Below are 9,282 nucleotides of genomic sequence, written 5' to 3' on the forward strand. Positions count from 1 at the left end.
TATTACATCAGATTATATGGAATAAAAAGTTTATTAGGGTGAATAAAATGTCATGTTTCTACCCAAATTACACAATGATTGGAATCCATAGACTGGGTGACGTGTTAAGTCGCAATGGAGGCTTCTTGCAATGGGAGGAATTGAAGGCTAAAGGTCTGAGGGATTACTTAATTTGGTTTGGTCTGATTAACGCGATTCCTCGTAAATGGCGAGAAGGGATATTTCAACATGAAGACGTAATACGCATGGCTGTTGATGACTCCAAAAGTCTGGGATTTTTTATAAATTCAGTCAAAACTGACATAACCAAAGTTACTTCCAAAGATTTTTATAAAGAATTTGCTTCGAAACTATTTGTAGTGCCTACAGCTCAAGAGAGATACAATACAATTTACTCAAATTGTTCTCTTGATTGGGAAAAAATCTATGCTTTGCCTTTCCAAGTTGCTTTAGACACTCGGACAAGGGAATTTCAATTCAAGATCCTAATAGGATTTTGTACACAAATATTCAGTTAAAGAAGTTTGGTTATTGTGAATCAGCATCATGTACTTTCGGATGTGGAGAAGATGAAACGCTCGAGCATTTATTGTGTTAGTGCTGATACACCCAACTGTTTTGGTTAGAAGTAATAAAATGGCTAGCTGAATACAATATTGTGATGGATCTTTCAAAACCTATGAATATTTTATTCGGCTTATACAATATAGAAAATAACTTTCATTTAATCAACCATCTTATATTAATAGGAAAACAAAGTATAGTGTATTGTAAAACAAAGAATCTCAGACCAGAGTTAAATATTTTTATAACTATAGTTAAAAATACCAAAAAAATAGAAAAACGAATAGCCCAAGTTAGAGATAAGCTTACTGTGTGGGAGAAAATTAATTAATTAAACCTGCTTTTATGCTGACAAAAATAACTTAATTTCTTATGTGCCGATTTCTAATAATTATTTAATATCTAAAAAGATTGTTAATTTTATATCTCTGCCTAGCTATGATTTACTAGTTTTTCTTTTGTTTTGTATTGTTATAGTTATAAAAATGACAAATAATAATAAAAAATGTTTAAAAAAAAAAATAAAAAAAAACCAATATAAAAATGTGATCAACTACTGTAAACAGCAAAAGACAAAAAGGAAACAATTAAAAACGAGAGACATAACAAGAGACAAACACAAGATATGACTACATTGGATTTTATATTGCTAAAGATCACCAGTATCACCAGAACATCATTTTTATTACAAACAATCCTAAACAGCACAGATCAAAAAAAATTCGTCCCAGATTTTTAAGACGTGGGCAACACAACAACATGTTTTGTCTCTATTACACATATTTTCAAATTAAATTCATTATCAAAAAAAAAAAAAAAAAAATTAGCGGGCTCGGGATTGCAAACAAAAATGAGCAGGAACGCGGGATCTGAGAACCCTTATTGTGGACCCTCATATTTTATGGCTCAAAGGTATTTCTGGTTAATGATTAGTGGTCTGATTTTTATATTAGGATCACCAAAACTAATTTTCTTCCACAGAATACTGGATTTTTGACTTAAACCTGCTATCTATATTTTTGCACTTGCTTAATTATGTATAAATCTTTAGCTTCATATTTTTGCTACAATCATGTACCTTGTCAATTAAATGACTGCATTTCTGTCAGTGCATTGTGTATAATTAAATACTTCTTTCTTTCTTCTTGTAAGTATATTACATAATGTATTATTTTCTGCAATTGAAAAAAAAGCAGTCCAAGTGACAAAAGCTCTCTCAGTTCCTTTTTGGTCTGCTTTACTTTCCTTTAAATGAAACAATAAACATCACCTTTATCTTATAGTTAGCAAACACCAAAAGTATGTAAAATATTCCAAACGTAATGAAACAACAGAAAACTAGAATTAGCACAATTTAATACTATTTTGTATTTCAATGTGACCACTCTTAGTGTTTGCACTCTTCCCCACTCAGAAATAAGAGGATCATGGGTATTGCATAAGAAAGGACAGACAGTCCCCATCTGGTTCAGTCCACATTCCAAATGTGGAATTACTTTATCCCAGATATGAAATTTCTTGATCTTGATGATCATAGCCTCCTTTGCAGCCGCTGTGAGTCGCTTCCGGTTCCTGTCATTCCCCCACTAGCGTCTGCTCAAACTTGAACAACATTCCTATCTTCATTGTTTTCTATTAGCCATTCAAATTGCTAGGTGATATGCAATTTTTTCATTTTACTGCGCAAAATGGCATAAGAAAGTTTGCAGTTTATATTTGCACATGTATCACGTAAATGTGGAAAATACGCCCAAAAAAGTTTCGATTTTTGAAGATATGTGTTTTATAAAAAAGAAAGAGGAACCTAAGAAAAGCCGTACCAGAATATTTGGTAATTTGAATAATAGCCCTTGTAGCTTTCTCAGCATAGCTCATGTTCATATATAGCACAAGTAAACTGCGTGACACAACATCCTAAATGATCCTGTAAATATTCTGTTCTTCATGAACTACTACTTTCAATCTAGACCATATCATACAGTCAGGGAATAGTTGTTCGCGGGAAAGACGGCCAAGGTCAAGGTCATACCCACAAGATTTTGTGGGGCCCTCCCTTATTGGTCAATTTTAAAGAAAGGAATGTTGTTCAAGTTTGAGCAGACGCTAGTGGGGGAATGACGGGAATCGGCTTTGCGGCTGCAAAGGAGGCTAGATGATCACCCTTTCCTAATGGATACGTACACTGGCTATTTGCTGTGTTTTTATGACATCCTCAGCAGACTTTTGTGCATCGCCTCCAAGAAATAGTGGTATGTTTACCTTTTACACCCAAAGGCAGTAGACTATCAATTTGAAAGACTTTGTCGGCCATGACCTGGTCGCCATCCTGAAAACCTGAAAGCAACCCACTCCTTACAACAATTTCTCTATCTGAGATGCTGCCAGTATACAATTGGCTTATGAAGGTAAGAATTCCATTACTATAATAAACCACCATATTTTTGTTCGTAAAGTTTTACACACGCGAGGATATGATAAGAAAGCTGATAATAAAAATATCTTTTAGTTTTATTTATTATCAAATAAATTAAAGAAAAATATATTTCAAAGCCTAGTCTTTACTTCATAATGCCATATTTATTCTGATATTTATCGTGACAACAACAAAAAACACATGTGGAGAACGGGTTTGTTGTTTTAGAGTGACTGTCTGTAACGATCAAGCAAAATTCAAAATCCGTGGCAAACTTCGAAAAATCGATTTCGCTCATACTTTCAAGTTAGTTAGGGTAATGTATCCTAAGAATCGCTGTATAGTTGGTTTGATCAAATAACGCTTTATTATGAAGAAAAATGGAATTTTTCAAACACTCCCGAAAACGCCGTTCGCGACAGTAAATTTTGACTTAAATTTCGCGGCTGCTGGACAAAAAATAAGCAATACTGGGAATTAAAACAACCCATATTCTTGAAGAACAATCTATTGAGTACGATATGCGTGACTTTGGGATCAATTGTACAATTTTAAGATAACAAAATAATTTTATTCGCTAGACGTGTGTTTAGAGTATCAAAAAATAGGTCTTACAAAAATATTCATTCTGAATGTGCTTAACCTCTCAGTCGCGTGAAACTTCGCTGGTTGATTATTCAGATGTTGGTCTTTCTAGTGATGTAAAGAAATCGTTGGGCAAATGATTGTGTGTCACGCAGTATGTCTCCAAACTTTGGTCAAATTACTCATTTCTGACCTCTGGCCGCTTTCTATAACAGACAAGATACTAGTGTTTATAAGTAAAATATAAACTCAAAAACAAGCCTAAAACACTTTTATAGCCTTAGATAATGTAGCTGTTTAAGAATTCTTACCTGGCAAACTCTGAAACCTAGATTTTTATGAATGTTTTTAGACACAACATCGATTTGGTTTCTTTCATTACCGACTCGAACTTGTCAACGGCCGAATGCCACAGGGAGCCCAACCTTTCTTGTTGTGGTGCAAAACACAGGAAACCCAGATTGATTAAAAAATCGTTTTAATTTGTTTTAATGATGATGCAAACACACACAATAAAAAATTTCACAACTATTCCAGTAAAACTTACTGAATTACATGATAATCTATAATATGAATGACTAATAAAGTGGGGAAAAACCTGCAGTAGAACCTTACTAATCAGTGGTAACAGTTCTAAATTGATTTTAAAGAAGTTGAACCGTATACACTACATGCAATTTTTCTGCTCGGCATGTCATCATAAATGATCACCGGCCTCTAAGGTTCATAATTAGTACCGAACAAATGTATGTGACAGAGGCACCCACGATTTTATTGGAGTAGATGCAGAACATGAAAATCTTTGGAAAGTTTTTACGCATCCTTCTTCGGAACAGGTGAACAGCGTGTCATCATCGGTATCGCTGTTTTCCTTGCGGGAATCTGTAGTGGTCTTTGGTTTATATGTCCTACTTTGTCTAGGTATGACATCGCAGAAATCTGGAACCTGGTCATCAGAATACTCCATCTTCCTAAGGGTGGGTAAGGCTAGAGCTGACGATGTCTTCGTTGTTTCAAATTTCGTGTTGGGTATCTTTTTTCCTTTTCCAACGCCGTATGCTCTCCAAACCACAATGTTACGCTTTTTGAAGATAACATCATTGTCAAGGCTTACGCCTTCCCATTTCTCTGTGGGATATGTCCCGGGAATCTATAAACCACACAGTGCTACACTTAGACCACGTACGCCACCATGTGATTCCATAGCGGTTTTCATCTGTACTGCGCTCGTGATGTCATTTCCAGAGTTTAGATAAGTGTGCATGTGATTCTTCAGTACAGCAGCTTTGCGATCGCAAGGACTTTTGCCTCCTTGAGGACCTGAAAAATCCATGCGACGTTCACTTTGTGCTTCCTGGCGAGGTTTTGAACTCCAAGTATGGTTACGGAGCTGTGATAACAGGCAGCGTTATCTTCTCTAAAGCTGACGGATTTCAGGTCTGGCATTGCACGTCTCAACTGGAGAATGACGTCAACTATAACTGCTATCACAAACAAGCTATCCTGGTTGCTTTTGTGAACACGTGCACGAGGGTTAGGTTTTGACATTCCTCTTTTGACGAATCAGTCGTGGGTGCCTCTGTCACATACATTTGTTCGGTACTAATTATGAACCTTAGAGGCCGGTGATCATTTATGATGACATGCCGAGCAGAAAAATTGCATGTAGTGTATACGGTTCAACTTCTTTAAAATCAATTTAGAACTGTTACCACTGATTAGTAAGGTTCTACTGCAGGTTTTTCCCCACTTTATTAGTCATTCATATTATAGATTATCATGTAATTCAGTAAGTTTTACTGGAATAGTTGTGAAATTTTTTATTGTGTGTGTTTGCATCATCATTAAAACAAATTAAAACGATTTTTTAATCAATCTGGGTTTCCTGTGTTTTGCACCACAACAAGAAAGGTTGGGCTCCCTGTGGCATTCGGCCGTTGACAAGTTCGAGTCGGTAATGAAAGAAACCAAATTGATGTTGTGTCCAAAAACATTCATAAAAATCTAGGTTTCAGAGTTTGCCAGGTAAGAATTCTTAAACAGCTACATTATCTAAGGCTATAAAAGTGTTTTAGGCTTGTTTTTGAGTTTATATTTTACTTATAAACACTAGTATCTTGTCTGTTATAGAAAGCGGCCAGAGGTCAGAAATGAGTAATTTGACCAAAGTTTGGAGACATACTGCGTGACACACAATCATTTGCCCAAAGATTTCTTTACATCACTAGAAAGACCAACATCTGAATAATCAACCAGCGAAGTTTCACGCGACTGAGAGGTTAAGCACATTCAGAATGAATATTTTTGTAAGACCTATTGTTTGATACTCTAAACACACGTCTAGCGAATAAAATTATTTTGTTATCTTAAAATTGTACAATTGATCCCAAAGTCACGCATATCGTACTCAATAGATTGTTCTTCAAGAATATGGGTTGTTTTAATTCCCAGTATTGCTTATTTTTTGTCCAGCAGCCGCGAAATTTAAGTCAAAATTTACTGTCGCGAACGGCGTTTTCGGGAGTGTTTGAAAAATTCCATTTTTCTCCATAATAAAGCGTTATTTGATCAAACCAACTATACAGCGATTCTTAGGATACATTACCCTAACTAACTTGAAAGTATGAGCGAAATCGATTTTTCGAAGTTTGCCACGTTTTGCTCGATGGTTACAGACAGTCACTCTTAAATTTCAGGTTAAGAAATCTAGATTCACAATGTCGTAGAACAATTTGTTTGTTCACAGATGGCTTTACAAGCTGTAAATCCTTAAATTTACTCGGGATGTTCATGGATTTACACTTCAAATAAGTCAAAATACAATGAAATGTACATGTATCTACTAATAACGTAAACTAGCCTCCGCTCGTTCCCGATGCAGCTAACATGTCTTCCCTTTCAACTCCACATACGGCACAAAATCGGCCAGAATTGAAGCGAAATCCAACAAGAGGTTTGTTTCTTGTCAGACAAAGCTAATTATTTTCAATTGATGGTAACTTTTTGCTTAAAATAACGGGTAAATTAAGACAAAGGTCACTCTTTGTTTCTTTCGAGCTACTGTTGTCAAAGCGTGACAATGGTTTGCTTGCTCACCAGCAATGCATTGCTATGTGGTATCCAGGCACATGACCAAGTCCTGCAAAGACCCTATTAAGGTTTCATCGTCATTGGTGAGAACAAGATCTGCAGCTCTTATTTTCTCCGAGTTCCTTATATGGTTCATTTAATCAATATTTACTTTCTAATTAATTAATATTATTATTTTCATGCAATATTACGGGATGAAGACATCCTGGAAACAGTAGTACTCTGTGACATAAAACAAACTCAGCTTGCCTCGAGGCAAGCTTAAACACGCTGGATCAAGGCAAGATTTTTCTTATTTTTGACAAAGAAGTACTTTGTGAAGTAGTTCCAGTTGACAATTATGATGTCTTCTTGACATCTGTGGTTCTAGTTATTAATTGCTACATATATTTCTTTGTATATAAATCCTTAATTTATTTTATTCCTATGAAGCCCAAAGGGTGGCTAATGTGCTTATTTCACATTACTTGTGACTATAATTTATATTTTGGGGTGTTTGGGTATTTCTTTCTCCCTTTACTACTGATATTTTGATCATAAACTCCAAAAAAATGTATGGAGCGATGTTCGATGTTGAGTGTATGAAGTCACAGACTCCAAAAAATAATAGTAAAAATATCATACTTTTGTCCAGAATATTGAGAAAACACTTCATACAGTGATCATTGGACCTTTAAAGAGTATTCTAAGGAAGTTTCAGCTGAATCCAAGTTTGAGCGATTTTCGTCAGAGTAGCACTTTAAAGTGTAATATGCATATCTGTGTTTAATTAAGCTAGCATGGAATAAAGAAGATTGATTCTGACCTTAAATCAAGTTGTTTGTCTTAAATTAAGAACACTTAAATTAAGAATTGTTTTGCTTATTTTAGGGTGCTGTGTTTTACCATTTTTATATGCTCTTTAATTAACAACCACATTTTTTATTTCAATGAACTAAAATCTCCTATTTAAAATTCTCTAACTCATTTTAAGATTCCAGAATTGCTAACTGATTTTAAGGAGATTATTATGTTGGTGTTGCCCCCTATTTTTACCCCTAGGATCCTGGGATCTTGCTCCTTAATAAATAACTTAACTTAATAATATACACATAACTCATATGACTTCTAATATTTATATTGGCTTTCATTACTTATCTTAGTTAAAAAGAAGCTAAAATAAGCTTGAATCACTCGATCGAGTGTTGACAAGAAGAGTGTACGCACTAAAACGTGGAATGACCTAAATCCACCTAAGACCACCTACAACCACCTAAAACCACCAACAACCACCTCACAAACAATCTAAAACCACCTAAAACAAGCCATAAATGTCTAAAAGTAAGGCAAAACAACCCCTTATACATCTATGGATTAAAGTCATGTTTTTACACACACATTCACAAAATATGAGATCATTCTATTCATACTTTTATAGAACAAAACCTCATTATTCAGGTGGAAGGGGGTATGAGGTCAGGTTTTTCTCATAATTTCTTTACCCGACGAATTTCAATATCAGAAGAACTCAATTGTTTGTTGTTGTTTTTAGCGTGTTAATGCCTTTTCGAAGCTAGAAAATTGTTCGAGGAAAATATCAATATTCATTGATGACCTGAGCACCGGAAATGTAATAGGAGGAAAATATGTGAGTCAACATTGCGTAAGTGGCATCATTGGCACAACTGCATGTGTGTATATGTGGTGTGTATGTTCCGTCTTGTAGGGACGATGTAGTTGGCCCTAAAGGAAGATCGATTATATATACGAATGTTCGATTATAATGTATTTATTAGTCATGATATTCATATTTTTTTGTAGTTATTAACAAAATCATTATGTAAATTCATCATGATTAGTGATTATTGGACAAAAAAAAGACATTGTAAAAACGTGACTTCAATTCATAGATGTATAAAGGGACCAGGGAGGGTAAGATTTTTTTGGTGGGGGGTGGGGGGGGGGGGGAGGTGAAGGCTTTGTTCGATTCTCGTATTTCATGAATGTGACTTGTTGTTTCTGGGTTGTTTTGCCCTACTTTTAGACATTTATGGCTTGTTTTAGGTGGTTTTAGATTGTTTGTGAGGCGTTTGTAGGTGGTCGTAGGTGGTTTTAGGTGGTCGTAGGTGGTTTTAGGTGGTCGTAGGTGGTTTTAGGTGGTTTTAGGTCATTCCATATTTTAGTGCGTACGACAAGTAAAGAGACGGTTGCTTACCTCGTGTGTCAGTTTGTTTTCCAAACCTTCGACTTTATCCAAGATTTTTACCAAGAGCACAAGAAAAAAACATTATTTAGCAGTAAACAGGGGTCTTGAGTACTCGTTTTTCTCCTTTTCTTTATTTTTTAGGGTAGAAAAAATTATGTTCTGCCATCGCTACGAAGTTGGTTTTGAGCGGGACAAGTGATAAAATAAAGCATGATGGGATACTATCAAACACAGGGAGACCAAGCACGAATTTCTCATCGCAAATTTTGTTTTTGAGTTCCCTCCTATTCATAGCAGCCTTTTGAAATATTCACTGCTATATATATATAAGACAGTTCTCTAACTTTAACAGGACTTTGTAGCACGCGTTCAAGACAAGCCAAGCCAATGTCAATTGCAGATAATGTGATGAAACTCGAAATATTTGCCGAACTTTTGCCAAAAA

General features: G+C 35.2%; 1 long non-coding RNA gene across 1 annotated transcript; it reads right to left on the reverse strand.

Moving 5' to 3' along the window:
• Window positions 1-1,188: 1,188 nt before the first annotated feature.
• On the reverse strand, window positions 1,189-9,020 carry LOC148910625 (uncharacterized). Its single transcript, XR_016120014.1, has 3 exons — window positions 8,847-9,020; window positions 2,746-2,898; window positions 1,189-1,809 (listed from the first exon to the last, which is right to left on the reverse strand). It is a non-coding gene; the product is annotated as an uncharacterized LOC148910625 (long non-coding RNA).
• Window positions 9,021-9,282: the final 262 nt, after the last annotated feature.

The sequence above is a fragment of the Actinia tenebrosa genome, unplaced genomic scaffold (genome assembly GCF_029948245.1).
Source record: "Actinia tenebrosa isolate PJP-AT-01 unplaced genomic scaffold, QUT_ActTen_1.0 PGA_scaffold16__25_contigs__length_10494907, whole genome shotgun sequence".
NCBI classification, from domain to species: Eukaryota; Metazoa; Cnidaria; class Anthozoa; order Actiniaria; family Actiniidae; genus Actinia; species Actinia tenebrosa.